Source organism: Nycticebus coucang, chromosome 24 (genome assembly GCF_027406575.1).
Source record: "Nycticebus coucang isolate mNycCou1 chromosome 24, mNycCou1.pri, whole genome shotgun sequence".
Lineage (NCBI taxonomy): Eukaryota > Metazoa > Chordata > Mammalia > Primates > Lorisidae > Nycticebus > Nycticebus coucang.
In genome coordinates, this window is record NC_069803.1 from 7432420 (window position 1) to 7456759 (window position 24340).

Below are 24340 nucleotides of genomic sequence, written 5' to 3' on the forward strand. Positions count from 1 at the left end.
CTAAAATGCGTGTTAAGAACAAATCTATTCATTAGACTGTGAAGAAAGGTAAAGAAATTCATGGCTTCCTGTCACATCTCAAACTACAAAAGTATGGCCACAGTATGTCATAAAGTCTTAGTTAAAGTAGTGAAGGCATTAAATTTGTGGGTGGAAGATGTGATCAGAAACCATGTTCTGACCATGTTACCAGATTGACTTACTCTTCACGAACCTTCATTGTAGGTATGTATGTGCAGGAAAAAATATAGTATATATATGGTTATATACTATCCACAGTTTCTGACATCCACTGAGGTCTTGGAACATATCCCCCATGGACAAGGAGGGGCTACTTTAATGAAAACAAATGGGGGTTGCAGTTAGGAGAGTAAAGAAAATGAGATTTTTATTTTGGTTATCCAAACCAGTTAGTTGCAAACACAAAGATGATGAAATTAACATGGTGGTGATCTATGAGACCAGTGGCAGACATGATGTATTTAATTAAGCAAAAGAGAATTGAAGACAAAAATTCAGTGGGAAAATGACTTTCTTGCTCTGTGAATCTTTATTGTACAAAAGCAAAATGCAAGAAATGTAATGGACAGTTTAAAAGAAGCAAATGGTTAGTTAGCTCATGGTTTTAAATTTTTAACTGAAGTCATGAACAAGAGGCCAGGCACGCTTCTCCCAAATAGTTTCTTCTCTGTTTTCATTGCAGGGAATACTATATTTAAATCAGAAACTGAGCCAGATTTTGAGTGCTGTTGATTCACAGTAATTTTAATATATAGATTAAACAGTTCTCTGAAGTGAAGGTTGAGCAAAATTTGGGGAAAAAAGTTAAAGTCCAAGAATTTACTTGAGAACTTTCATGTTGGTTTGGATCACTAGACACACTGCTGAAATGCCTGTTGAAATCCCATGGCTGGCCATAGTAGGCCCTCTTCCCTGCTGGTGTGACCCACCCTGACTGGGGTGAACCCTGAAATGACTGCATCCAAAAATCTACTTGTAAAGGAAGGCGGTTTCTTTTGATACCTCTTTTCTGTTGCCACTTCTCACACTCATAGTTTCTTGTATTTCAGGGGTACAAGAATAAAGTTTGACCTTCAAGGACAGTTATGCACCAAAAAATTGCAAGATTTGGCTAATGTCTATCAGCAGAAACCTTGAGAATATATGTGAAAGTTATGGCATGGTGGAAAGACTAAGATTCTATATTGAGCCACAGTTAGGATAGTTTTATCAGCCATTCTGTATTCAGGGGATGAATGTAGGTAGCTGAGACTAGTCATAATAACTACTCAGCTGATTGGCTGAAATATAGACTTGGGATAGACTATACTAAATGAAGTTATGATGCCAGAACTTTATGGGTATGTTGTAAAGACAGGATCTAAATATTCAGAGAAAAATCACATGTAATCTATACATTTAGCCTAAAAATACACCCTCTTAGAGGCTTCAGAGCAGTGGTTCTCAACCTTCCTAATGCCATTACCCTTTAATACAGTTCCTGTGGGTCGCGACCCACAGGTTGAGAACTGCTGCCCCAGAGCATACTGCCTTTACTAAGGCTTAAAGAAGTACATTGATGAAGGGCGGCCCAACATCTTAAGCATAAATAAATCAAACTACAGTGGCCTCCTCTAGAAGCCAAGGATGAAATTAGGAGATGTTCCACTTCATGTTTTCCTTGTTTGGGGTGGATATGACCAGATCCCAGTGTGCACAAAATGACACGGCAGCATTTCTTAACCACCAGCATTCTGTGGATTGGAGTTAGTTTACAGAATGAGAGTATTTTGCTCAAAGGAGAGTCTGTGAACATTCAGCAACCATCCTGTTATAGCACAGGAATTATGACTCCGAATCTCCTCATAGCCATCTCCAAAGGGATCTTTTTCTACCAGGAAATCTATGCATAGGAGAAAAGCAAATTTTTAATCTTTTCTAGTTCTGAGAAAACACCAGTCTCAGTGGACTAAGAACATTACTTTGGTCCAGTTATGAGAGTCAAAGTTGTGGGGTTCAGGTGATAAATAATTTAATATCCCAAGTTAAATTAACTGTGGGTCCAAGGAGTCTGCAAAACTAAGCTCTTGTTATTTGAAATAAACGACTGGCAGAGATCCCACACTGCCTCCTGGAGTGATAATGTGGAAGGAAGGAGGGAAGGAAGCTCTCCCTAGAAATGATACCACACCAAAACAACATGCACAAATGAGTACCATGCTCCCAGTGAAATAACAAAGACTGATGCCATCACCCAGTAGTTGAATCATCAACTCAATGATTCTTATCACAATCCCATTTAAGTCTCTTTTTTGGAGACTTATACCTTGTCCATAAGATAGAGAGGTAAGATAGATAGGTATTAGAAAATGACAGTAGATTTCATGAATTTTATCAGGGGTGAACAAATTGTAGCTGCTGTTCTATTTGTTGTTGCTTGAGTGGAGTTAAAACCACATGCTCTACTTCTGGAATGCAAATATTGAGCCAAACATCCCTCTCCCCATCTGTCCAACTATCAGAGACTGCTAAAATCAACCATCCCATCAGAAGGAGAGCACTGGTCCTATCTCAAGACTATGCCAACTCTTGGATACTTTTTCTTGATTTAATCTACAGGAACTTAGATTTTCTTACCATCTCACAGATGTTCCACTGGTCTGCTGTATTAATAGCATCAAGCCACCAGGAAGAAGCAGACACATGTTAAGTTTGACGGAGGTTGAAGATTAACTCCCTAAATATTCAGGATTCCATCAGGCGGGTAGCATTCTTGGGGATGATGGGAATTGGTGATTCAATAGTATTTGCCTTATCACCAGAATGAAAAAAAAGCTTCTATACTTTATTACACTTACCACTATAAAGGGGGAGCAATACTCGCTGGGAATTCTTTGAACCTTAAAGGCAAATGTACCACATTGATCGACTTGCCAAATAAAGTAAGAAGCCACCAGATTCAGGTGAGACCCTTGCTCCAGCTTTGAGGGGGCTTCTTGGTTGAGTCACAGGGCAGGGTGCTCTACCACTTGACCTGTGTATGGAGTGAGAACTAGAAGGATAGCAGATCGGGGCGCTCAATGAAGTCTGTGGCCATCACTCAGGGAAGAGCCACAGTCCAGCCTGGGAGGATTTTAGAACAGAACAACATACTCTGTGGAAAGTAATTCTTTACTCCTGGAGAAACAGTTTCTACCTATTACTGTATAAGCAAGCAAAAGGAGAGAAAGAAATCATTTCCTGGGAAGGGATTATCTTGAGCAAAGAAAAGGCGAAAGTATGTTTGGAGTACTCTGAAAATCATAAACCTTTTGAACACAAAGTTTCTGCATGGGGTTAGATTTATTAACCAGGGGATAAAACTCTTCCTGTTATATTGCATAAAATCTGTCCAAATGAATTTAAACTAGTCTACTAATTCACTCTTTTTTTTTATGGTTCTAATCAAAACATTTTATTAATATAGTATTGGATTCTATTCATATACAAATGAAAATAGGTACTTTTATGAATGCTTGTATGTAATATGTGCAAAGTATATATTTCCACCTTTTTATACATGCGGTAGCATACTATGCATCTGTTGTGCATTTAGCATTTTTTACTTAACAATACATTTTATTTATTTATTTTTATTAATATTAAATCATAGCTGTGTACATCAATGTGATCATGGGGCACCATACACTGGAAGAAAATGTATCCAATGTACTCAGTCCTACTAGGAAACTAATTTATGGCTTTCATATGAAAGCTATAACCCAGTTATTTTTTTTTTTTTTTCCCTTGGCTCAATCATTTATTAGAATAGTTCACACAACTTAGGGTGACAAGTACTTAACATTTACTGGTTCATTATAAAGGATATTACAAAGGATATAGATAAACATCCTGATGAAGAGAGACACAGAGTAAGGTCCAGCAGTGTTCCAAGCACAAAGACTTCTGTTCCCTATCACTGGCTTTGTCACCGTCCCAGTACATGAATGTGTTCACCAATTGAGGAATTCTCCAAACCCTACAGTTTAGGTTTTTGTTTTTTTGTTTTTATTAAATCTTAGCTGTGTACAAAAATGCAATCATGATTTAGGTGTTTTTTTTTTTGCAGTTTTTGGCCGGGGCTGGGTTTGAACCCACCACCTCCAGCATATAGTGCCAGTGCCCTACCCCTTTGAGCCACAGGCTCAATAAAATCCAGAAAATTTGCGGTAAAAAAAAAAAAGAAATGCTAAAGAGAATATTTCAAGCTGAAATGAAAGGACATTAGTTACTCAAAACCACATGAAAAGATTTTTAAAAATCAATAAAGGTGCTAGGAGGATCTTTGTTCTAATGAAGCAACTTTTGTTAGGCTATAACCCAGTTATAACCTAAGAATATGGGGAAGTGGGAGAGGGAGGGGAAGGAGGGGAAGAAGGGGGAGGATGGGAAAAGGGAGGGTGATTGGTGGGATTACACCTGCGGGGCATCTTACAAGGGTACATGCGAAAGTTAGTAAATGTAGAATGTGATTGTCTTAACACAATAACTAAGAAAATGCCAGGAAGGCTATGTTAACCAGTGTGATGAAAATGTGTCAAACTGTCTAATTCACTCTTGGATTTAAAATCCTATAGCCAGAAATGCAGGGTAGAAGATATTGTTCACTTTGGGCAGGACAAACTGTTCTTTCATGAGCCATGCCTGGGTACTAGGAGATTCAACACACAGCTTGACAAAGCTGGAAATGACTCCATGCTGAAATCAACTTAGTGTCCAGCAGTGGCAGACAGCATTTAAGCTTTTCATAAATTGACAGTTCTGCTAAAACAAGCTTCATACTAACAAACTTCCCTTTGAATTTGGAGAGAGATACTTAGTTACCCACACACATGCACACACACCTTTACATGATTTGGAACACTAGCAATTTAACACTTTTAATAAATGCTATATTGCCACAGATCAAAAGTATATGGCCATAATAACTGTTTTTAAGTTTGCTATGTCATTTGGGATTTGAGTTCTTGGCAGGTGAAATATAAAATATTCATATTCTTATTCTTTGTTTTTCTGACTCAGAAATAAAACTTTCAATAATGACTTTTTCCTTCCACTAGCCTAAGTTCTCAGTAGGAAAACAAAATGTCAGTTTCTGTGGTCTTTCTCATTTTGGGGAGAAGAATGTAGTAATGGGTAAGCAGGCTGTACAGGCAATTCACATAAATGAATGTTAGATGGGGAGCTTCAGCCGAGCAACTCCACTGGTCCTTTTTCACATCAGTACCCAAGAAAATATAGTATTATTCAGCTTGACTGTGTGTATGTGGGTGTCTGTAAACATTATACATAATGCATATATGTGCATGTATATCATATATGTGTATATATAATATATAATGTTGTATATTAATGTATACAGTCATGGATTGCTTAATGACAGGCTTATGTTCTAAGAAATGTACTGTCATTGTGTGAACACCAGAGAGTGGACTTATCCAAACCCAGGTGGCTGAGCTTACAAACACCTAAGCTGTACAGTATAGCCTGTTGCTCCTGTGTTACAAATCTGTGCAGCATGTTACTATATGAAATACCGTGGGACAACTGTAACACAAAGGTAAATATTTGGGTATCTAAAAATAACTAGATATAGGAAAGGTACACTAAAGATACTGTAGAAAAGATTTTTGAAAATGATACACCAGTAGTGGCAGTTAGCATGAGCGGAGCTTGCAGGTCTGAAAGTTGGTGTAGGTGAGTCAGTGAGTACTGAGTGAATGTGCTGCCCAGGACACACACTCCTGCAGACTTTATAAAAATTGTCCACTTAGACTACACTAAGTCTATTAAAAAGTGATTTTATTTCAATAATAAACCTTAGTTGACTGTAACTTTTTGACTTTATAAACTTCATTTTTTAACATAAAAATTATTTATTTATTCATTATAATTTTTATTTCAAAATATTAGGGGGTGTAAGTGTTCTTGTTACATGAGTGAATTGTACAAAGCTGAAGTTAGGGCTTTTAGTGTGCCTGACACCAGAATAGTAGATGTTGTACCTCATAAATAAGTTTTAATTTCTCAAACTCCTCCCACCCACCCCCTCCTTAATTCCCAGTGTCCCCCATATCACTTTGTGGCCGTGTGTGGTAGCGTTTAGTTCCCACTTATTAATTAAAACATTCAGGGCTTATTTTCCATTCCTGTGATCCTTCACTTAGGGTAATACTCTACAGTCCCATCCAAGTTGCTGTAAAAGGCATTACTACATCCACCATTATGGCTGAGTAGTATATTTTCTTTATCCATGCATCAAGTAATGGAAACTTAGGTTGATTCCATGTCTTTGCAATTTTGCATTGTGCTGTGATAAGCATTCAGGTACAAGTGGCTTTGTCATACAATGACTTCTTTTCCTTTGGGAAGAAACCTAGTAGTGGGATTGCTGCTGCAAACGCTAAGTCTACATTTAGTTCTTTGAGGAATCTCCATATTGTTTTCTATACTAATGTGCAGTTCAATCAATGGTGGGTAAGCTTTTCTTTTTTCATCACATCCATGCCAACATCTATATTTTTAAATTTTTAATGGCTATTGTGATGGGGTAAGGGAGCATCTCATTGTGACTTTGAGCATCTTTTCATGTATGATTTGTTTAACTGTTTAAAAGAACTGTCTATGTGTTTTGCCCATTTAATTTTTTTTTTTTTTTGTGATTTGTTTGAGTTCTTTGTAGATTCTGGGTATTAGCCCTTTGTTGCATACATAATTTGTGATTACTTTCTACCATTCTGTAGGTTGTCTATTTATTCTATTGATTATTTCCTTTGCTGCTTAGAAACTTTCTAATTTAATTAAGTCCCATTTATTTTTTCTGCTGAAGCTTTATTTGCCCTTGGGGCATTAGTCATAAATTCTTTGAGTAGGGCAATGGAGAGAAGAGTTTTTCCTACCATTTGTTCCAGAATTTTTATGGTTTCAGGTCTTACATTTAGGTCTTTAATTCATCTTGAGTTAAGTTTTGTACATATGTATGGTGAGAGATAGGGATCCTATTTCATTCTTCTGTGTGTAGCTATTCAATTTCCCCAGCACTATTTATTAGATAGGACGCCCTTTTCCCATTTCATGCTTTTTCTGCTTTGTCAAAATTTAGTTGGTCATAGCTATATGGTTTTATTTCTGGGTTCCCTCTTCTATTTTATTGACTTTGTCTCTACCTACATGCCAGAATCATGCTGTTTTAGTTACTAATAAGCTTGTAGAATAACTTGAAGTTAGGTAATGTGATACCTCCAGATTTTGAGTGTGTGTGTGTGTGTGTGTGTGTGTGTGTGTGTGTGTGTGTGTTTTTAAGGTGGCTCTGGTTATTTGGGCTCTTTTTGGTTCCATATAAAGTTAGGATTATTTCTTCTAGATGTGCGAAAAATGACATTGGTATTTTAATGGAAATTGCATCGAATCTGTAAGTCACTTTGTGTAGTATGGACCTTTTAATGATATTGATTTTTCTAACCCATGAGCATGGAATGTTTTCCATTTGTTTGTGTCACCTTGATTTCTTTTATCAGTATTCCACAATTCTCCTCTTAGAAATCTTTCACCTCCTTCGTTAAGTATATTGCCACATATTTTATTTGCTTTGCAGCTATTATAAATGATATTGCATCTCGATTTGACTCTCAGCTTGACCATTGTTAGTATATAGGAATCCTACTGATTTGTGTACCTTGATTTAGTAACCTGAGACTTTATTGAATTTACTTATTAATTCCAAGAGTCTTTGTGGGGGGTGGTGGTCAGGGTTTTCTAGATACAAAATCATGTCATCAGCAAATAGGAATAGTTTGGCTTCCTCTTTCTTGATGCGGGTGCCCTTCATTTTCCTCTTGCCTGCTTGCTCTGGCTGGGATTTCTACTCGATGCTGAATAGAATTCCTTGGGGGTTCATCATTGCTGAAATCCTGCTCCTTCTTATCCTGTAACTTCTTCCCACGGAATCTCTGGTAGGTTCTGACTTTTCTGTCAGAATTACACGGGGCTATGTTTTCTTCACCTAAAACTTTTCCTTCTTTCTGAGACAATCTAGTAAACGAGGTTTCTAGTCAGCCACCTGGCCTCCCTTCCCTCCTTTTTTAAACTTTTTAATTTTTGTTATAATAATAACACCTTAAAACACAAAGACATCATACAACTGTGCAAAAATATTTTCTTTCTTTACATCTTTATCCTGATAGGTTTCTTCCTATCAAAATTTTATTTCACTTTCTGAACTTTTTTTGTTAAAAACTAAGACACAAACAAATTGCCTAGGCCTACACAGGGACAGTATCACCAGTTTCACCATCTTCTCCTCCACACCTCCTCCCACTGGAAGGTCTTCAGGGACAGCCATGAGCATGGAGTTGTCATGCCCTGTGACAGCCATGCCTTGAGCGGATACCTCCCGAAAGGCCTGCCTCAGCTCTTTTACACCTAGCTATTTTTTCAATAAGTAGAAAAACTTACACTCTAAAATAATGATGAACGATATCGTATAGCAGATACATAAACCAGTATCAGTCAAGTATTATGTACTGTTTGTAACTGTGTGTATTACACTTTTATACAACTGGCAGCACAGTAGGATTTTTTACACCACACCACCATAAACACATGAGGAATGTATTGTAGGATGGCTGCCAGCTATGATGTTTGTACAGCTACAGTGTCTCACTTCTGGGGCGGGTGAAAATGCCTTTAAAAAATGCTCATCCAAAAATTATGCCCTGTATTTTACCATACCATATGGTGTAGGGATCCCAGGTGACAGGGATCTTTCAACACCTTTATATTCTCATGGGACCATCATCATAAATGCACCCCATCATTGTTGAAAATGTTGTAATGCAGTATGTGACTGCAAATCCACACACACACACATACACAGAGAGTGGAACCTCCCTACACTGACTACCTCTTTAAGTTGACCTAATTTTCACAGGCTGAACATGTACCACATGTAAGTGTCAGTGCAGCAGGCCTAGTTCTTTATGTTGACCACTTCTGTATGTTGACCAGTTTGTTACTGTCCCTCTGGTGGTCAACTCACAGGGGCTCTACTATATATATACACAAATAAAATCTCCAACTATTTCCCCCAATTTCGTAGTAGTCCTAAAGCATCCTTTAAAAGAGTCAACTTTGGGCACAATGGCTCATGCCTCTAATCCTAGCACTCAGGAAGGCTGAGGCAAGGGAATTTCTTGAGCTCAGGAGTTCAACAGCAGCATGAGCAACAGTGAGACCCCCATCTCTACCAAAAATAGAAAAAAATTAACCAGGCTTTGTGGCCTGTGTCTGCAGCCCCAGCTACTTGGAAGGATGATGCAAGAAGATTTCTTGAGCCCAAGAGTTTGAGGTTGCTGTGAGCTAGACCGAAGTCATGGCACTCTGTCACTCCGTCTCTCCGCACCCCCAAAACAATCAATTCTGTTCCTCTTTTTATCACACTCCCTCTTCTATATTTCCAGGGGACAGAACTTAATCATTGAGACACCTGAAATAAGAATTATGCTAAGTAAGTCTCTTCCAAAATGTGTGCGCCCGACACCATCAGACCAGCAAACCTATGTGAATCTTTGGATAATGAGATCAACTGTCTGTCAACACTGGGCTCTCTCCTCACCTGCTCAGGCCAGACTGGCTTTGTGCAATACTTATGTGCTTCTGAAGTGAGTGAACATGCCTTTTAAAAAAATTCTTTGGTTCAAACACAAATTAAGCCCTGCATTTTACCAATTCCATATTTAGTTTAATCTTTCTTTCTTTTTCTTTCTTTCTTTCTTTCTTTCTTTCTTTCTTTCTTTCTTTCTTTCTTTCTTTCTTTCTTTCTTTCTTTCTTTCTTTCTCTCTCTCTCTCTCTCTCTCTCTCTCTCTCTCTCTCTCTCTTTCTCTCTCTCTCTCCCTCTCTCTCTCTTTCTTTCTTTCTTTCTTTTTTTGAGACAGAGTTCTACCCTATGCCCTGAGCAGAGTGCAATGGTGTTGTAGCTCACTGCAACCTCAGACTCAGGCTGTAGGCATCCTGCTGCCTCTGCTTCCAAAGTTGCTGGGATTACAGGTTCTTGCCATGGTGCCCAGCTGGGTTTTTCAATTTTTTTCATGAGTTAGGTCTCACTCTCAGCTCAGACAAGCCTTGAACTCCTGAGCTCAAGCAATCCTCCTGCCTCAGCCTCCCACAGTGCTGGGATTACAGGTGTGAGCCACCACGCCCAACAGATTAATGTTTTTATTATTATTTTGTTCTTCAAAATTACCTCTTCACGGGGAAAAGAAAAAGGAAAGAACTCAAGCTTTTATTTTTCTGGATTGGTTTAAATTTTAAACTTTAAAAGTTTCTGGAATTAAATATAATTAACAAAGTATGTTTTTCCTCTTTTGATGTCAATGGTCTTTGTAGGACGTGTAGGGGGGAAGTGATGTTACATGAAGAGACTTATACCCTTTGCCAGAAATAACAATTGACACACAGTTGGCATTTTAGAAGTTCTCAGAGGATAAATTCAGATCCACAAATATACAAAGTGTGCAAAGCATTTATGTCTCAAAAACAACACTGCTAATTAGACTCTCCTTTGAAAAATAGCATTTCTATTACACAATTAAATACACAAAGCAATGAATCCAAAGTAAAAATATCGGGATGACAACCTAAGTCAAAATGAAATCCTGAAGATGCCAGAGAAGGAGAGAAAAACGAATATTTAATAAAAACGGGGATGGGGTTCAAGGAGTAGAGTTGGTACAGTCTCTTGAAGCCAAGTATTTTAATAGTAAATATATATTACTGTATACAAACCCACAGCTAATATTTTACTTAATGGAGTAAAACTGAAAGCCTTTCCTCTTAGAACTGGAACCAGACAATGGTACTCTGTTACCATTACTATTCAACATAGTGCTGGAAGTTCTAGCCAATAAAATTAGGCAAGACAAGGAAATAAAGGGCATCCACATGGGAGCAGAGGAGGTCAAACTCTACCTCTTTGCTGCAAATACTCAACCACAAGACTCTTAGAAGTCATCAAAAAATATAGTAATATCTCAGGATATAAAATCAATGTCCACAAGTCAGTTGCCTTTGTATACATCAACAACAGCCAAGATAAGAGGTTAATTAAAGACACAACTCCCTTCACCATAGCCCCAAAGAAAATGAAATACTTAGGAATACACCTAACAAAAGAGGTGAAGCACCTCTATAAAGAAAATTATGAAACCCTAAGAAAGGAAATAGCAGAAGACTTTAACAAATGGAAGAACATACCATGCTCATGGCTGGGAAGAATCAATATTGTTAAAATGTCTATAATTCCCGGAGCAATTTACCTATTCAACATCATCCCTATTAAAATTCCAACATCCTATTTTTAAGACTTGGAAAAAATGATTCTGCATTTTGTATGGAACCAGAAAAAATGTGTAGCTAAGGCAGTTCTTGATAATAAAAACAAAGCCAGAAATATCATCATACCAGATTTTAGGTTGTATTACAAAGCATAGTAGTCAAGACAGCTAGGTACTGGCACAAAAATAGAGACATAGACATTTAGAATTGAATAGAAAAACCAGGAATGAAACCAGCAACTTACAACCACTTAATGTTCGATAAACCAAACAAGGACATACCTTGACATGTAAAAGACTGAAACTGGACCCGCACCTTTCTTCACTCACAAAAATTGACTCAAGATGGATAAAGGACTTAAATTTAAGGCATAAAAATAATAAAAATCCTCAAAGAAAGAATAGGAAAAACACTGGAAGATATAAGCCTGAAGAAGACTGCCATGGCAATAGCAACAACAGCAATAATAAACAAATACGATTTAATTAGACTGAAAAGATTCTGTACAGCCAAGGAGAAAACAAATAGACAACCTACCCAATGGGAAAGGATATTTGCATATTTTGAATCAGACAAAAGCTTAATAACTCAGATCTACACAGAACTCAAATAATCCACAAGAAAAAAACCAACAATTCCATACATCAATGGGGAAGAGAGATGAACAGAATCTTCTCTAAAGAAGACAGACAAATGGCCAGCAAACACATGAAAAAATGTGCATCATCTCTAATTATTAGAAAAATGCAAATTAAAATACCTTGAGATATCATCTAAACCTCAGTGAGTATGGCCTATATCACAAAATATCAAAACTGCAGATGCTGGTGCAGATGTGCAGAGAAGGGAACACTTTTACACTGTTGGTGGGACTGCAAACTAATACAAACTTTTTGGAAGTAAGTATGGAGAAACCTCAAAGAACTCAACCTAGACCTCCCATTTGATCCTGTAATCCCATTACTGGACATCTATTCAGAAGGAAAAAAACCCTTTTATTATAAAGACACTTGCATTAGACTGTTTATCGCAGCTCAATTTACAATTGCCAAAATGTGGAAACAGCCTAAATGCCCCTCAACCCAGGAATGGATTGGCAAGCTGTGGTATATGTATACCATGGAATACTATTCAGCCATTAAAAAAATGGAGATTTTGCAGCATTTTTATTAACCTGGATGGAGGTTAAGTGAAGCATCACAGGAATGGAGAAGCATGAATCCTATGTATTCAACTTTGATATGAGGACAATTAATGACAATTAATGACATAGTGGGGAACGGGGAAAGGGAAGAGCAGACAGAGAGAGAAGGAGGGTGGGGGTGAGGGAAAGGAAAAGAAAATAGTGACTAATTCTCACATAAACTGGATTTAATTTTGACCAAAGTACATTACTTGAACATTAATTTTTAATTCAACTTGTTAATATGTTGTTTAGGATATTAAACAGCATATTAACATATTGTTGTTTATTAAATTAACAATATTAACATATTGTTCCTCATTTATAAGTGAAATATGTTTGGTAATTTCCCTTTATAATAATACATCTTTTCCGATTTTAATATCAGGTATATCCAGATGAAGTAGAATGATTTTGAAGTATTTCTTCTTTTTCTATTGTCTATAAGATTTGGCATGATCGGGGCGGTGCCTGTGGCTCAGCGAGTAGGGCGCCGGCCCCATATGCCGAGGGTGGTGGGTTCAAACCCAGCCCTGGCCAAACTGCAACCAAAAAATAGCTGGGCATTGTGGCGGGCGCCTGTAGTCCCAGCTGCTCGGGAGGCTGAGGCAAGAGAATCGCGAAAGCCCAGGAGTTAGTGGTTGCTGTGAGCTGTGTGACGCCACGGCACTCTACCGAGGGCGATACAGTGAGACTCTGTCTCTACAAAAAAAAAAAAAAAAGATTTGGCATGATCTGTTTTTTGAAATTATCTTTTATTTTTATTTATAAATATTAGTTGTCTATTTTTTGAGACCTTGGAAAAAATAATAAGAAGAAGTTAACTGATGACTCCATACTGAATCTCAGAGTCAAAGTATTCTATGACAGACATACTCTTACCTGACAATTGAATGTTACTTTTTTTGCATTATTATTATTATTGCTCAGTATTTCATTGCAGCAATCGTCTGATTTCTTTTTTGAATGTATTTATCTTCATTTGTTCTTTATGAGGTTTTTGTTTCTAGTCCTTCTCTTAAACATTGTTATTGTTATTAAATTTTAAGCTTTTTAATTTTGTGAAGGCAAAAAGTGGAAACCAAATAAACACATGTATATGTATAAAGAAAATTCAAAAAAAATTTAAGTTGAGCAAGCTTATCAAACAATTCAGATTATTCCGGCAAATTAGACAATTCTATTAAGAAGGTCAGTCATTTTTTCATGCTTTTTGTTTTAATTTTGCAAATAAAAAATACAAGTTTAATTTATCATTTCTACCCATGTCTATATGGGTAGACATAGAACACACTGATAAAATCAGGGGTCAGAACTTCCATGTTCTCAAAAGTAGCAATGTTGTGGGGGTAGTATGGGGAGGAGCAAAGGCCTAAAGCCCATTCTTGTCATTTCAAAGACTCCAACTTATCAAATATGTCTGCAAGGTAAGGTAGCCCAGGTTAACTAAATAATCATATTCCTAAGCTTTAGGTCAGAATTACTTCAACTCAATGTAATAGTACTCCTGACCTCATCCGGATCAGAAAGGTAGACTGTAAGTTGCACATATCTTTGGTTAATAAAAGTGCTTTTAAAAATAATAAGAAAAATTACTATATAAATAGCCAGATTAAAGACTTAAACCTTAGGCTATATTCTCTAACTTAGAAAGAATAACTCTTAGTGAGCATTTTACTTAGAATATATGTAGTTGAAATCCATTTCAACAATGCTTTAATTCCCCAAAGAGATAAATACTGTAATTTTATGATTGCAATTTTAATTAAAAATTTTAATTTTAGAGAGAATTTTGATTTGTGAAAGAAGTGGGAAAGGAAACTAACCTTTTCACAACCGTTCCTCTGCCCATCGAAACCATTTGTAGATAGTCTAGATATTACACAAGTCTCCTTCAGTGAATTTAAAACTGAAAGCACATCCTATCCTTTTATCACTTTTTAGCTGATAATTTGTTTGGTAATTGTGAATTTTTAATTTTTTTATTTTGAATGAATTATAGACTCACAGGAAGTTTGAAAAAAATAGTTCGGGATGTGTCCCATATGTGGGTCCTTACAAAGTTTTGAGATACATATAGCCAAGAAATGTAAAATGCACATGAACAGAAACAAATGAGGCCCTTCCAGCAACACTGGTAAGTCACACAAGTTGAAACCTGCACAGTAAATGAGAAAGGATGCTGTCAACTGTGTTCCTTGGAAATGAAATAATGGATCATAACACAGTCTGTCTCAAAACTCCTGGAGTGACCCTCATCTCTTCACCCAACATTTTCCAGTGGCTGCATTATGTATGACTGTTGTACAAGATTAAAAACAAGGAATTGACATTGGTACAATCTACATATCCTGTTCAGATTTTGCACACCCTGCTTTTTTTATGTTTTTACATGTACTCATGTGAGTGTGTATTTATTTGAGTATGTGTGTAGTTCTATGCAATGTATGATTTGTGATTTTAGGATGATCAAGATATAAAGCTGTTCTTTCAACACAAAGGAATTTCCTCCAGCTCTTTGTTTATAGTTGCAGTCTACCTACCTGACCCCTTCCCACCCCCCAGCTCCTGGCAAACACTATCTGATCTTCCCTTCTATTATTTTTTCATCATTATGGATATTCTATAAATGGAACCATATGGAATAGTATATACCTTTTCAGATCGACTCTTTCCACTCAGCAGAATCTCCCATTGGGTTGTCTGATCAATACATTCTTATCTTTATAAGTAGACATACTCTTTTCCTGATTGGCTTTGCCATTTGATATTCCTGCTCATCATGAATGTATGAAAGACCCAGTGTCTCTGCCTCCTGCCTTGTACTTGGCATTGTCACTATTTTTCTTTTTTATTTGAGATGTTCTGATAGGTATGTAGTAATATCTTGTTGTGGTTTTAAATTAAATTTCCCTAATGGCTAATAATGTAGAAAATATTTTCATTTGCTTTATTTGATATCCATATGCACATATTTCCTGGTTGGTAAAATAAATGGTTGTGGTTTTTATTCATTTTCTAATTAGGTTGTTTGTTTTCCTTTTGTGTTTGTTTTGGCTTTTTAAAAAGAAAAAAGATTCTTGTTATGAGTTTTTTCCAGATATATTTGTAAATAATTTTATTCCTTCTCTAACTTGACTTTATATTTATTTTGGGAAAATTTATCAAGGCTCTATCAAATCATTAATTTGATTTTCTGCAGTGTTAGTTTCTGTGCCTTACTAATTTCAATACAGGTTTTAATTATGATAGTGCATTGCATTTCTGCCTTTTGTTGTAAGGAATGTATTTCAGTATGGATTCAATCATCATATTTTTTTTCTTTGAATTCCTGTTTCCTTTGATTTTGCTGAAAATTCAAAGGCTGTTTCATTATATTATCTCTATTTTCTACAATAAACATTTAATAATGTACATAATCCTGCTAATTACTGATTTTCATAGGATAATGTTGTCCAAATAAATTGGATTACCTTCAAACATCTTCCCTAAACCATGCAAATCAACACATTCAAGGAAGTTAAATTACCTACAGTAGAAGTGGGAGATTGAAAATGCTACCAACTTCAAATTTACAGGTCATTTGGGAAATAAACACACGAGATGAGCTGAATCCTCTCTGGAGCCCTTAGATGAGTAGAGAGTATGTCAGCATCAGGACACATAAAACACCGTCTAATTTGCACCTGCAAAAGTAGAGGGTTCACCCTGTTAAAAAAATAATAAAAGCAGATGGAACGCTTGGTAAAGCAGAACGCTGGATCCAAAAAGAATAAAAGAAATTGTTGGAAACTACATAGACTGGAAGATGACAGTTAAATAAGGCACCTATCTATGGGAAAAGAAGGCATCTTAAAAAGTGTGATGTCTCTTGGAGACTTGGTAATGAAGAGAAAGAAGGAAGCTGCTTCCAAAAAAAGTGTTGATTAAATATGACAAAAATTGATAATTAGGAGGTAAAACACTTTTTGCCAAAGTTGGCATTTTTAAATTAAATGCAGTCCAGTTGCACCAATTGTAGCAACCACTCTTCAAGTAAGAAACCAAATTAGGCATCCAAATCCTTTTCCCCCACTGTGGAATTACTCATGATAAGGGGAATGGCAAGACAGAGATGAAGGTATAGAGCTCCTATTCCTTTGCATGCATTATCATGATAGGAAAAAATAAAGATACAGCATCTCTAAAAAGCAGCAAAAACAAGAAAGAGATAATGATTATTAAATTTTCCTCCCCAAAAGAAATGAGCTAAAGCACAGCAGTGCAGCATTAATTAAATGTAATTAAACAATTAAGCTAAAAGATATACAAAAAGCAACATAAGGTATGAAGACAAGATATGAAAACACAATGTAAATCAAAAATTTGTAAACTACAAGAAGAAAAAAGAGACACAAGGAGTGAAACAGGAGAAAAATTGAAGCGAAAGGCAAAACAACCTCAGTGATAGATAGTGAATGATTCCTACCAGCAGGAATACACATAATTACAAATATAATAACCCAGCTAAAAATGAGACATAATTATGACCAAGAAGAAAAGGACATAAAGGGGCAAAATAAAGAGAAAGTTATAGCTAAAGAACAGAAATATGTATATAAAGGAGTCACTAAGAATTCTGAATAGATTTAATTGCACACATAATTCAAAAAAATACTTTTAGATAATAGAATGTCTAGTTCAGCATTCTAAAACCATTTACTGATCACTAAAGAGGAACTGAATCTAAAACATGTCAAATAAATTTGTTTCACTTTAAAGAATAAGACAAATAGGCCAGGTGTGGTGGCTCACGCCTTCAGTCTAGGAGGCCAAGGAGGGTGGATTGCTTAAGCTCAGGAGTTGGAGACCAGCCTGAGCAAGAGCAAGACCCCATCTATGAAAATAGCCAAGCTTTGTGTTGGGCTCCTGTAGTCCCAGCTACTCAGGAGCCTGAGGCAAAAGAATCGCTTGAGCCCAAGAGTTTGAGGTTGCTGTGAGCTGTGACACCACAGCACTCTACCCAGGGTGACAGAATGAGACTCTGTCTCAAAAAAACAAACAAAACAAAACAAACAAAATCAACCAAAACAACTCCCAGGCACTCTAGGATGTAAAGGCTCCACTACATATAAAACACTCTTTGAAATGAAAAATAAAACAACACAAACAAGAGAAATACATAGAAAGTAAAGTAAGTTTATTGTGTTAGCATAGGCAGTAAGTATAAGTCAAACGCTACCATTTAAAGCTGAAAGAAAACCAAATAGGGTAAATGCGCATAAGGAAAAAGTAAACTAGGAGGTTTTAAGAAGGTATTGTTATTACGATGTCTACCAAAATAAATATACTGACAGCACGAAATATTCAAATAAAATAGAAGACTATAGAATAAAAATATAGAGTCAATGCAATCCCTACTGAAGCACCAAACATTCTTTATAGAAAGAGAAAATACAAAATGCTAAAAGGTGTATGGAAGCAGAATATACCATGAATAGCCAAAGTAATCCTGAGAAAAAGGTATTGTAACAAAGTTCTCACACAGTCAGACCTCAAAATATACTGCAAAGGTGTAAGAACCAAGATAGCATGGTACTGGCATAAAAATGGATACATAGATCAATGGAATACACATAAAAAATGAAGAAATTAACCACCTATCTACAGTCACCTGATTTTGGCAAAGGTGCCAAGAATACTCACTGGGGAAAAACAGTCTAATGAATGATGCTGGGAAAACTGTACATTCGTATGCAGGAGATTTAAACCACCCTTAGCGTGGTGACTCACACCTCTAATCCCAGAACTTTGGGAGGTCAGGTGGAACACTGCTTGAGGGCAGGAGTTCCAGAATACCCTAAGGAACAAAGAAAGACCAAGTACCTGTGAGAAAATAGAAAGATTAGCTGGGGGTGGTGGTGCGCACCATAGTCCTAGCTACTCGGGCAGCTGAGGAGGAGGATCACTTGAGTCTCTTGAGACAGGAGGAGTTTGAGGTTGCAGCAAGCTATGATGATACTATTGCACTGCAGCCTGGGTGTCAGAGTCAGACACTGGCTTTTAAAACAAATAAACAAATAAAATTAAAAAAAAAAAAAGCTAGACTCCCTAACTCTTCCCTCTGTAAAAAAATCAACTCAAAATGGACAAAAGACCTAAAAAGACCTAAATGTTAAGACCTAAAACAAAACTTACTATTAATGGAAGAAAGCATAAGGGAAACTCTGAGAACATTAGTCTGGGAAAAAATTTTATTAATAATACCTCAAAACCTTCAAAATTTTATTGAATAAGACAATGCATCAAAACCACAGGCAACATAAGCAAAAATAAATACAGGGAATTCTATCAAACCAAAAAGTTACTGCACAGCAAGGAAACAATAGACAGAGACAATGTGCAGAAAATAACATAGTGAACATGGAAAAGATGCAAACTACTAGTCTGACAGGGGAATAATATTTAGACTGTGCAAGGAGCTGAAACATCTCAATAGCAAAGAATAAATAATCTAACTAAAAACTGGGGGCTGATCTGAACAGATACTTCTCAACAGAAGAAATATAAATGGACCCTAACCATTAGAGAAATGCAGATCAAAACTACAGGTATCAGGTCAGGTATCATCTGAGAGGTATCATCTCAGCTCAGTTATGATACCAAAAAATTAAAAAATAGAAAGTGCTGGTGAGAAAAGAGAAGTCTTATCCATTGTTGGTGTGATACTAAACTAGTACAGTCACCATGGATAGCCGTATGGAGGTTCTTCATAAAACTACAAAGAGAGCTGCCACATGATTGAGCAATCCCATTACTTGGAATTAATCCAAATGAAAGGAAACCAGCGTGTTGAAGAGATATTTGTACCCATATGTTTATGGCTGCATTACATGTATTCACAATAGCCAAGGTACGGAATAGCGCTAAGTGTCCAACACCAGATGTATGGATGAAGAAAACGTGGTCCATTTATACCAGGAATCCTATTCAACTGCTCCAAAGAATAAAATCCTGTCAACAGGGCAACACGGATGGAACTGGAGGACATTATGTTCAGTGAAACAAGCCAGGATCAAATAGTTGAACACTACATGCTCTCACTCATATGCAGAAGTTAAAAAAATTGATCTCATAGAAGTATAAAGTAGAACATGGCCTACATGAGGCTGGAAAATGTAGGGAGAAGGGAGATATAGGCAGAGATTTGCTAAAGGATCAAAATTGCAGCAAGATAGGAGAAATGAGCTAAAGTATTCTGTACCATGGTAGGCTGAGTGTTGTTAACACTAATAGATTATTTAATTTCAAATAGCTGGAAGGAGGATATTGAACCTTCCAAACATAAAGAAATAAAAAATATTTGAGAAGACGAATGCTAATTACCCTGATCTGATCACTGCACATTAAGTGTATGAAAACATCACTATGTGTCCCAGGATATGTACAGTAAAATAAAATGAAAAGAAAAGATTGAATTGAAATTAAAATGATCAGCTTTAGTAATAAATCAAAATATTATTTAGTAACTTATTAATAGAAAAAATTATAATATTCATAGAACCAGGGAAGTCAATGGTACTGGCATAAAAATGGATACATAGACCAATGGAATGTACACAAAAAGTTTTGTTTCCTTTGTAATTCTGAGTTACAAAGGAAAACCTCATGTAAAACTTTTATAAAACAAAATGTTGTAGAATGGCTAAAAATAAGGGATAGACAAAGCAGACCAGCTGAATGCAAACATAAGAAGCAAATATTATAGTTTTGATAATTCAGAAGAATTAGAATACAATTCAGTCACAAAAGCATTAAAACGAAAGAAAAAAGGACATTTTATGAATGCTAATGAGTGATGATGATTATCTATGACAATGTATCAATTATCAAATCAAATACCTATATAAAGGATAACATGCAAAATATTCAAGGAGAAATTGACTACATTAAGTTGATAATATGAGAATTTAACATATAGACCTTAGTTTAAAGTAGAAAAGAGTAAGAATGTAGAGGACTTACACTACATAATGAAAAAGGTAGAACCCGTAAATACATGCCAATTACCTCCTTATAATAGAACATATATTTTCTATTCAAGAACATGAAGCATTATAAAAACTGACTATAAATTAGGTCCCAAAGAAGCCTCAGTAGTTTTTATAAAGTGGAAATAGCATAAACTACATTTTCAACAAACAAATTACAAACAATTTTAAGGAGCTATTCCACTTTGAAAACATAAAGCCATTTACATAACTCTTGCATCACAAAGAGAGATTACATGTCAAAATGTCATAATTATTTTAGAAAGTAATACTGAGAATAACAATAGAATCACTACCTATCAAAATTAGTGAGATACAATTAACAAGTGATAGAAAGATAATAAAATAATGAATGTTTATATAAATAAAATTAAGTAATAGAAATAAATGACTAATATTTGTCTTGAATAACTAGAAAATTATAACTATTAAAAAAGTAGAAGAAAATTAAAAGAATAAGAGAGAAATAAACAATAGAAAATGGAGAAAATGTTAACAAATTGTTCTAAAACATTTAATTAACCTAATTTTCAAAATAGGGAAAAGAAAGAATGAATAACCATGCATAATAAAAATGAAGACACAAAATTACCATGAGACAATTGGTATAACTCTATGCAAAGAAATTTGAAAATGTACATGAAATGGATAATTTTGAGAGAAATATGGTTTACCAAAATGTCCCCAGGAGATATAGAATTCTTACAACAACCAATTACAAGAGGAAAATAAATAGAAAAAGTTTCAAAGAGCTACACACGAGAATCACTTTATTTCAGCAGAGAATTCTATCAAAGCTTCAGAAACCATAAACCCCAATACTCTTAAAGTATACCAGAAAATAATACAGACCATCAAATAAATAAGTAAATGAACTTACTTTTAAAAATATCTGATGACAAAACAACTTCCTACCAATCTCACTTATGAGTATTGGTGCAAATACAATCTAATGAAATCTAGAAATATATTATAAAATCCCATCGTGACTACATAAGATTTATTTCACAAATCATCTAATTTTAGGAAATCTATAGATATAATTATTCATATTAATAAACGTAAAGAAAACAATTGATTACCTGCATATATGTTGAAAAGACTTTAATAACACTCAACATCTATTTCTGATTCAAAGGAAATTATTAAATAAGTTATCAATTGATATTTCCTTAAAATGATAAAACGCGTACATATCTCATTCTAAAAGCTAGTGTCCTTCTATGGACAAATACTAGAGCTCTACCTTTTATAATCAGGAGCAAAGTGAGAGTATTTGTCAGGGTTCTCTGTGGAGATAAAATCAGTATGATGGATGGATGGATGGATAGATAGATAGATAGATAGATAGATAGATAGATAGATACATACATACATACATACATACATACATACATACATAGATGGGTGAGAGGGGATTTATTAGAGGACGTAGATCATTTAATTATGGAGACTGAGAAATCCTACAGTAAGTTATCTTTAAGTTAGAGACCTATGCCAGTAGCTTGGCTTAGCCCAAATTCAAAAGGCTCAGAACCGGGGAAGCCAATGGTGTAATTCTGAGTTTGAGACCAAAAGCCTGAGAATTGGGGGGGATGGAGGTGGTGGAGGAGGTGCTGGTATAAGTTCTGGAATCCAAAGGCCACAGAACCTAGAGTTCTTATGTCCAAGGGCAGAGAAAAAAGTGTCTTTCAGCTCTAAGAGAGAGAAAACAAATTCACTTATTTTTCTACGCAGGGTCCAGGCAACTGATTAGTGCCCACCATGTTGAGGGCCAAGCTGTTCCCCTCAGTTGACTGACTCACCTGACAGTCTCCTCCTACAGCCCGCTACAAGCACACACCCAAAAATAACGCTTTATTAACTGCCTAGGTATCACTTAATCCGGTCAAATTGACACTGAAAATCAACCATTACAATGGAATCACCTCTCTCTATTATTTTTTGACATCACATTGATGATATAAGCTATGCAGTCAGATGAAAGTAAATTAGAAACATTAAAGATAAAAATGGAAAAACACAAAGATTTTTTTTGAAGATGATAGAATTTTAAGTGTGAAAGCCCAAGATTAATGCTGAAATAAATACAAATCATAAGGAAATTCCTAGTTATAGAGGATATAAAACAAATTCACAAAAATCAGTACCTTCACTATCTGTCAAGTCATTATTAAATTACCCTTGACCACCCAAGGGACTGTAACAAATTGTTCAACATATGGAGGTATCAACATAAGGAGCTAGGCCTACTGTACAGATATGTACATGTGCTACATGTCTAGTCTATAAAAATTAGGTCATTTTAATGTAGCGAGGTGGTCAGCTATGGAGGTTCTAGTGTATTTAAATTTAAACAATAACTGGTAAATAAATATAATGAATGGTATGACCATATTTGCAGTAAAAAAAATAAGACAAAATAATTAGAAAAAAGTCTAACAAGAATGTGAAAACCTTACATGTAGAAGACATTCAAAAACTTTGGAAGGTCACAAACGTAGTCTTGAATACAAATGGATAGAACTTTGTTTTTGGATAAGACAACTCAACATCATAAAACAAGTCAACTTTCCCAAAGTTAAATTATAAATTTATCACAACCCCAATAAAAATATCCACAACTACTTTGTATTGTGTATCTAGTAACTTGATTGTAAAATTCATATGAAAAAATAAATAATAGTTACTGGGAAAACTCTGCCAATGGAAAGGTAACAAAGGAAATGTAGTCACATCACATATAAAACATCCTATCCCATCCCTAAAACCATGTGATATTAGTGCATGAATTAATGAACAGATGAAACAAGACAGAAAATCCTGAGCAGACTGGAGTACATAGAAATATATAAAGCATGATAAAAATGGCACTTCAAATAACTGGGGAAGATGGATGTTTAATAAAGGGAATTCATGCAATTGGATAGCTATTTGGAAAAAGATCAGTTGCATCCATGTCTCAGACTTTTTCCAGGATGCACAGATTTCCCAGGCATTGGTGGAGTCACAGAAGCAAGGTTACAGAAGAAGTTTTACGTTTCTTGTCCACTAAGCTGGATACGTGTTTTTGTACATCACCTAAACTAGAAAACATGCTCATTGACTTAATTTGCAAGTTCCAGGAAATAGAGAAGATAGGAAATAAAGAACTGCCTGAGGAAACAGACTGATCCAATACAGGAAACATTCTAAAAAATAATCATCTTAGGCTCTTCCAAACATCAATTCTATGAATCCATAAAAGAGGGGTAATTGTTCTAGATTAAAGAACAATGAAATGCAATGTGCTAATCATAACTGGATCTTTGTATGGAAATAAAGAGGCTATAAAAACTATTGAGATAATTTCACAAATTTCATAAGTGGTGTTGTTAAAAGGAAAAATGCCTTATTCTTAGGAGCTAATGATTATAGACATGATATACATAATAAACTATTAAGTTGTTTAGTTATATGTATAAAGCAGTGATTTTCAACTGGTGTGCCATGAGAGGATCTTAGGTGTACTGTGAAAATTTTCAATATCATTAATTAAATTATTTCCAAAAGAAGTTCAAAGCACAGTAAGTATATTCTTCTTTTTTTTTTTTTTTTTGACCCAGAGTCAACCTCTGTAGAGTGATATAGTGTCATAGCTCACAGCAACATCGAACTCTTGGGCTAAAATGATTCTCTTGTCTCTTGTCTCTGAGTAGCTGGAACTACAGGCACCTGCCACAATGCCCAGCTATTTTTATATGAGGTGTCACTCAT